The sequence below is a fragment of the Tupaia chinensis genome, unplaced genomic scaffold (assembly GCF_000334495.1).
Source record: "Tupaia chinensis unplaced genomic scaffold, TupChi_1.0 Scaffold141530_1, whole genome shotgun sequence".
NCBI lineage: Eukaryota > Metazoa > Chordata > Mammalia > Scandentia > Tupaiidae > Tupaia > Tupaia belangeri.
In genome coordinates this window covers 151,883-160,028 of record NW_006201391.1, presented here as the reverse complement: position 1 = coordinate 160,028, position 8,146 = coordinate 151,883, and the positions used below count along the sequence as shown (strand labels likewise).

The 8,146-nt window shown below is 55.4% G+C and overlaps 1 protein-coding gene across 1 annotated transcript in view; it reads right to left on the bottom strand.

The window, feature by feature from the left end:
• The window catches only part of IQSEC3 (IQ motif and Sec7 domain ArfGEF 3), a 90,498-nt gene that overhangs the window by 77,889 nt on the left and 4,463 nt on the right, over positions 1-8,146 (bottom strand).

Sequence of the window (8,146 nt, the reverse complement as noted above, 5' to 3'; positions counted from 1 at the left end):
CAGTCCAGCTGTGGTGGTTATGGAGGGGCCAGGCAGATCTGCCATCCCCCCCACTGGGGCCTGGGAAGCTCACTCGGTCCCCACCCTCTGCGGAAGGGCTGCAGGGGTGCCGGGGAGATAACACATACGCATGCTCGGTAAGCTCCTGCAAATAGCAGCTAACTTTTTCTTTACTAGGGTTCCCAACATTTATCTCATCAAGAAAACAAAGAGATGGGGGACCAGCAGTTAGCGTAATGGCTATGTCACTGGACTCCCACATAGTCTACTGCGGTTCAAGTACTGGACCCGGTGTCTTAAACTCATGCCGGTGCGTGTGCGTGCGTGCCCAAGATCCCGAGAGGAGAATGGAGGAGAAGGGATTGCGGTGTGACCATCCCCCCTGGGGGGATGATTTCTCACATTTTGTCTCTCTGTCTCTCTCTGTCTGTCTGGCGAGCGCACACGCCCTATAGCAAAACAAAACAAAACAAAAAAAACCTCTCCAAGAAAAAAGAAAACAAAGAGCAAGGCAGTGTTCGTTTTCCCTGGAATACCGTAAGGAGAGGAAGAGTAGGAAGGGTCTGGTTTTAGATAAAGAACAGTCCTTGCACTCGTTCTTGGTGTCTGGTGCTGGAGTATTTTAACTGGAGACGTACTGGACTTTTCTGTCCGGTGTGATTCATTTCTCTTTATAACTTGCTGGAGGGCATGTGTGCTCACGGGGGAGACCTAGACAGAGAACGGCGAGGCACCCTGGCTGGGGTCCGGTCCCCCCTTGGCTACAGAGCGCCTTCGCTCCACCCCCTGTGCCACTGCCAGCCAGCCCTGCCTTCCCCACGCAGGGAGGTTCCTTATGGCCTGACCTCTCTCCAGGGAAGGACAGCTTCTCTTTCTTTTCTTACTTTTGCTATAGGGCACATGTGCTGGGGGGGAGGCGTGCCGGGGGGGGGGAGGATGGCCTTGCCACAGTCCCTTCTCCCTCACTCTCCTCTCAAGATTTTAGGCACGTGCACACACACGCTGAGTGTGTTTTCAATCTGCCAGGTCTAGGATTTGAACCGCGCAGTCAGCCAAGTGGGAACCAACATCTTTTTTTTTTTTTAAAGGTTTTTGCTACAGGGCACGTGTGCTCACCAGAAAGAGAGACAGAGACAGGAAGTGAGAAATCATCCCCAGGGGGATGGCCACGCCACAATCCCTTCTCCATTCTCCTCTCAGGATCTTGGGCATGCACGCACACGTGCCTGGTGTGAGTTTAAGCCACTGGGTCCGGGACTCAAACCGTGGTCTACTACATAGGAGTCCAGTGACGTAGCCATTCTGCCAACTGCTGGTCCCAGGGACCCCACACCTTAACCACCACACCACCTGGCTGGCCAGGGAAGAACAGCCTGGGATGGGCGTGATCTCACCGCAGTGGCCAGGGGGACAGCTTGCTCGGTCTGTGGCAGCCAGGCGTGTGCTTCAGAGAGCAGGAATCTTGGGACCCGGAAGAGGGGCCGACGGAATTACCAGAGTGGGACTCTGCGGACAGTCACCTAGTTACTCTGGAGCACAGGCTCCTTCCGTCTCCCTGCCTGACCCGCGGCTTTCCTCCTGGAAGCCTCCCTGCCACTTACTCGTCCCGTGCGGGCTGCACCGTCGAACGTGCCAAGGCTGTTTCCAAAGGCCTTGTGGGTGTCACAGGCCACCTCTGAGAGGAGGAAGGAGGAAGGAGGGGCGTGGGCTGGGGCGGCATGTGTGGCAGCCATTCGCTTTCTGTGCAGGACACACAAGCTTGGGGAAGAACCCTCCTCCGTCTCTGCCTGGGGAGCACCCAGGGGGCGGGGCAGGGCGGGGCAGGGCCTACCACCAGTTCCCAAACCTTCCCCTGCTGGGTTAAACTGTCTCCTTGCAGGAGAACAAACCGTAGAGTGTTTCTCCCGATGTAAGAAAATATCTCTGTTTTTAAACTCAGTGCTGGGTCAAATCGTTTTCTCGAGGTCAGCAGGTGGCATGGCGGTTAAGGCGCTGGACTCCCACCTGGCCAGCAGCAATTCGAGTCCCTGACCTGGCAGTTTGCTTTTTCATTCCCCCACCCCCACCCTGCTCCTTCTCTTCCTGACCTGGCAGTTTGCTTTTTCATTCCCCCCCCACCCCCACTCCGCTCCTTCTCTATTGCTGGTGAGCTCATGTGCCCTATAGAAAATGAAATAATAATAATAAATTAAATAAATCACTGTTTTTAAATCTTAAAAAGCCTTAAATAAATCACTGTTTTTAAATCTTAAAAAAAAAAAGATCAGAGGCAAGCAGGTGGCATGGTGGTTAAGTCGCTGGACTGCCATATGGACAACCACAGTTCGAGTCCTGGATCTGGTGGACTGCTTTTTCACTGTCCCTCTCTCTCTGTTTCTCTGGTCAAATTAAAAATTACCAATGATGAATAAAATTAAATAAAATTATTTTTTAAAAAAAAGACTTACAAATCGTCCCCTCCCCTGCTCTGGCATCTAGGAGCCCTCCCTGAGCTGCCAGGCCCACCTCGCTGGCACTCACCTGGCCTCTGCTCCTCTGCTCTTGTCCCCGAGCTGGGGTTCTCAGTCTCTCTCGGATACTGGGCTCTTTCTGGCAAACACTCTGTATGTCTTGGCGGGGCTTGAATGGAAACATCTGGAAGGCTGTCTCCTCCATGCCCGATGCCCATCCACGCCTCCTCCTCAACGGGCACAGTCCATGACCCCAGGCACTGTCCAGAGCACCAGGGTCTGCCACCGGCCACCCCAGAAGGAGTCGGCCCGTTTTTGCAAAACAGTTCCCAGCCACATGTCAGGGGTCCCTGACCCCTCCCTGCCCTCAAGACCCCAGCTTTAAGCAGCTGGCCCTCACTGACCTCCCTGCATGGCAGCCGCCTTTCCACGCGCTCTCATCTGGCACGTCCAGACACCCCAAATGCAAGTGCCACTGTCCCCATGTCACAGGCACCAGGCTGCAGATCGGAAAGTACAAGCGGGAGCCAGAGGATACGGTAAAACTGACGCTCTGCAAGGCGGGGCCACCTGGGGCATTCTGGGTTCATATCCGGAGACCTCCCTGAGGACACCAGGAGCACGACCCAGGGCTAGCTGAGGCTGGGAGTGGACTATGGCATGAGACCTTGTTGGGCTACTCGCTCTCTCATATTGGAGTAAATAAATAAACTTTATAAATTTTTTTTCTTTAATGAATTTTTTTCTTTAGGGCACATGAACTGACCAGAGAGAAAGTGAGGGGGATGAGAAATAATATACACTTCCCTGGGGGGATGGCCACACCATTCTCCTCCATTCTCCTCTCAGGATCTTGGGCACGCACGCACACGCGCCCGGTGTGAGTTTTAAGCCACTGGGTTTGGGACTTGAACCACACAGGCAGCCGTGTGGGATCCATCTGCTTTAGCCACCACATCACCTGGTTGGTTCCTTTAATAAATGTATTATTTATTTCTTTATTTTAAAGAAAGCTTAAGTAATTCCCTCAAGGTCACAGGAGCATGTAAGTGGCCAAACCAGACTTAAATTTGGGCTTGAATTACTTTGATCTGTGGGCTCAACTGCTCCACATTATAGTTCTCCCTCCAAGTCCTTCACCTCCTCACGGCTCTCTCCCTTTTCAATCCAGAAGGGAATCCACGGAAACCATCCAGTGCGCATTTCTCACTTGGGAGAGGAAAGGAAACTTGTCATTTTAAGTCTAATGGTCAATAAACATGAGCATCCTGCTCACCAGGGTAATTTCTTATGATGAATTAGGATATTCATACCAATACATCAGTCTCTTAAGAGTTTGTTTCTGGTGAGTCAGTTCCTGAGGATCTCAGGATAGCCTAATTGACTCTCCAAGTCGTCAGGCTTTGGCATAGACACACGACATGGTGAGGACAACAAGCTCCCACCAGTCTGTTGGGATGTGGGGTGTGACTGAGGTGGTACGTGCAGACAGGAGTGGAGAAGAGGCTGCCCTTTCTCCGTATGGGCTCTGGTCTGGGCCTGTGCCAGCTTCTCCCTTCCTGCCCTTGAATACGTCGCCTCCTCTGAGTATTTCCTCAGCTGTGAAATGGACACAAGGGAGTTTTCAGAAGGCCGGAAGGTGGAGTCGGGAAGGCCAGGAGGAGCTCTGTAGTTGTTAAGGTGATTGCCGACTCTCTCCTGGCCCTCCCACACGTCCCGTCCCGCCTGTCCTGCCCGTCCTCCGCAGTGCCGGAGCCGGCGCCCAGTCCAGCCCACACGCCGAGAGCAGGCAGGAGGGCACTAGGCCCTGCCTGGACATCCCTCTGCATCCCAGCGTGCAGCCGGCCCTGCCCAGGGCGCTGGGAAGAGGTGAGGACGGCTCGCTGGGAGTGGGCTGTGGGTCCAAGCGAGGTGAGGCTGTTTTTCAGAGCTCCCCTCTGTTATAAAAACACGTCTCATAGTAAGGGGGTGTGGAGGGAAAGCGCAGCGCCGGCCTAGCTGATGCTCCCCGTTCTGCGTGCACATGCACATCCTGGTCCCAAAGCCGTTTCCCATCAGCCCCTGGGCCTGGGGTTCCAGCCGTGCCATTTGCCCTTGGTCTCGCCTTGCAAATGCTCCTGGTCGCCCGGGGGCGTCCTGTCCCGGTCACACAGGGCACCTTCTAGAATGGCTGCTGGAGTGGCCTGGGCCTGACAGCGCACCCTCCCGCCTCCCCGCTGAGCAAACCGGGCCTTGAGGAGGGGCGCTGGGGAGGCAGCAGTACCTCCCGGTTCTCCCTGGCCTGTGCTTCTCAGCTAGAACTCTCCCCTCGGTTCTCTTCCTCCTCCTGGCCTCCAGCCACCAGACCCTGCCCCTTTACTCCCCTCCCCTTCCCCTCCCTGCTGGGACTACACCGCAGCCTTCCCAGGAGGACAGACAGCTGTGTTTCCTGCTGTCTTTAATCACAGAAGAAATCTCTCGAAACCTCCTCTCAAGCTATTCCAAGGCCTCCCCGAAGCAGCAAAGTCTTTAAGAATGCCCTGATTAAATCACTCGTCTATTGCTTATTTCTTCTTTATCGATTTGTTGAAAAATGTAGAGCCCTTTCGGTTATACATCAGATATGCTTATGGAAATGGTAAATCCTGCTTGGGGCCACAGCATTGGTTAGAAGATAAATGAGTGGGTAAAGGTGACCTTTCAGATGAGAAAACAAAACAAAAGCACCGGAAATTCTGGGATTAGAAAAACTTCCTGGTTCTCAAAGACAGGCTGCTCCTCTGGGGAGTGAGAAAAGGATATTCAGCCCATTCAAATGCGAAGTTTCCAGCAAAAGAAACAAGAGCCCGTCCCAGAAAACCAGGCGGAGCTGCGTTAGTGGTGCTCCCTGAGCAGAGAACGCGAGGTACCAGGTACGCCTGCAGGTCTTGGGGTGCTGTCCAGCAAGTCTTAGCTTCCCTGCTGTTTGCTTCCCTGACTTTTTTTTTTTTGGAGAGGTTTTTGCTATAGGGCGCGTGCACTCGCGAGACAGACAGAGAGAGACAGAAAGACAGAAAGCGAGAAATCACCCCCTAGGGAGGATGGCCACACCGCAATCCCTTCTCCTCCATTCTCCTCTCGGGATCTTGGGCACGCACGCACACGCGCCCAGTGTGAGTTTAAGCCACCGGGTTCAGGACTTGAACCACAGTCGACTACATGGGAGTCCAGCGACATAGCCATTACGCTAACTGCTGGTCCCAGGGCTGTCTTTTTCTTCCTGCACAGGTATCCTCTGTCAATTTCTCCAGCAGCTTGGCTACTCTGGGACATTAATTTTCCGAATGCTGCCCCGCTGGGGCTCCAAAGACAGCCTCGAGGGACGGAGGAAGTGGAGATTTGGGGAGGGCCAGCCCTCTCCATCCTGGAAGGTGTTCACCCCAGACATGCCCCTTCCTGTGGTTGGGGAGGTTGGCCAAGGGGAACCTGCTGCTCACCTCCCCACTGCCCCTTAGCCGCGCACTAGACAACCAACTCTAGGTCGTCATCTGACTCAGGCGCTGAAAGCCCTCCACAGACAGACCTTGGTTCCCATCCTAGCCCTGTCCTTTGCCAGCTGTGTGGCCCGTGGAGAAGGCTTTGGTGGGCCCGGTCCTCAGGCTCCTGTCTATAAAATGAGAACGAGAGCTCGGACTTGCACAGCACCTAGCAAGTGCTCAGGACGGGGCGTCCGGCGTCCGGCGTCCTCCCGCCTGGGTGGGCGACCGGACTAGCCGGACAGTTGGGAGGAATCCCCAGCACTCCAAGCATGCCCTGGCGGGAAGCAGCCACTACCAGAGCGCTCCCAGGGCGGCCACAGCCCAGCCTCACGCACGCCCTGCGGCCCAAGACAGGCTTTCCCAGTGACAGCCAGGTCCCAGGCAGGCCTGCAAGGCCTGGGCAGGAAACCCAGAAGGAAAGGGCCTGGCCAGCGTTGCCTCCAGCACAACAAGCTTCACCTCCCAGCCGAGGAGAGCCCCCGCCATGCCATGCCAAGACTCCGGGATATTTTCAACCCCCAAAGCTTGACATCTCTTCTGTCTTTTGCCTCGAATATGCCTGGGAAGAAAGGGGGCAAACAGCACAGAGGTAAAGGGACAAGTCGCACTGTTCGTGGGCCCGGATTCTTTAAACCAGTCTCGGTCACCCTTGCTGGGCTCGGCCTTGGGCAGGGAGCCCGTCCAGCTGCGTTCTGCTGTCACCACAGGAGACTGCAGGGGATCTGTTAGCTCTGCCCCACTCTGACCACACCTGTAGCCCAGCCAGCGGGCGACACCTCCCATCATGGCTGGGCACCCGTTGGGAGGACTGCACAGCCTCCCGCGTCCCCGCCCACAGTCCCCTCTCCAAGTGCCTATCCCAGCTAACTACAGACACTCAGAGATGAAGAAAACTCCCCTTCACCCCCTGTGCAGGCCCACTGCCTTCAGGGTGGAGGGTGCAGAGACCAGGGGCCTGGGGGCCAGGAGGGCTGGGTGGGGGTGGGTCTGTTCTCGGGAGAAGTCAGCTGGGAGGTGGCCAGCATCTGAGCCACCCACTGAGGCGCCCTACTCCACCAGGGGGTGGGGCGGGTTTCCCAGTAGCCCCTGAGCCTCTGACTAACTGAGAGGCAGTGATGCCAGAGCCCCGGCCCAGCTGTTTGAAGACTAAACTGTATCGATTGAGAATGTAATTGCTCAGTAATCGCTGAGTAAACACTGGCTGGCCCATTGATCACCTTCAGGCCCATCGCAGGGTGGGGAGTGGAGGATGCATGCTCTGGCTGAGCCTCGGAGGGCTCTCCCCGCAGCTCTCCCTAGAAGGGTGTCCCTGCCCCAAGGGTGTTAAGTCTTGCTTCTTCCAGCGCGGCCCACCGCCCAGCGGACGGCCCTGCGGCCAGGTTAGCACGGGAGGGATGTGAGCTGGGTGCAGGGCCAGGTTAGCACGGGAGGCATGTGAGCTGGGTGCAGGGCCAGGTTAGCACGGGAGGCATGTGAGCTGGGTGCAGGGCCAAGATGCCCCGCTTGACCGATCCGGGCAGGAGGTTCTCAAAATGCACAGAAGACACCGAGTGAGGAATGCAGTCTACGAAATCGATTTTTAAAACATCATAAATGGGGTAGAAACGTAAAACCTAATGCAGAGAAAAGTAAAACACGGGAAGGTTGCACACTAAAATATAAACAGCGGTTAATTCTATATGATTGGATTCAATTTGTATTTTCTTGATGTTTCTGTATTTTTCAAATTTACAACAACGCGCAGTATACCTTATAATCAGAGGAAATAGATGTTATTTAAGATCAAATGAAATGGCCGAAAGGATTTCTCTTAAGCTCTTAAAAAAAAAAAAAAAAAAAAACCTAACAGCTGCTCAATGCTAAGAGGTTGCATTTTTGTTTGACCCGGGCTCACCTTCCCTCCCCAGATCGGGCTCCCAGGGCCCCCTCTGTCAAGGCACCTAGTCCTCTCCACCCGGTTCCTCATCACGTGAGAACATCGATCTCACAGAATGAGATGAAATGTCGGGAGTCTCAGCGCAGAGCTCCTGGTGTGCTCAGTCATCAGCAGCTTCTCTGCCACCCTAGAGTGAGGGTGGGCTGGGCGGGATGGCACTGCCAGGGTGCGACAGTTCCGGCTCAGTCAGCCTGGGCCCCGGGCCCGGGCCCCGCCCTCCGCAGCCCCGCCCCACCCCCCCCCCCCCCCCGCCGCCCTCTCCC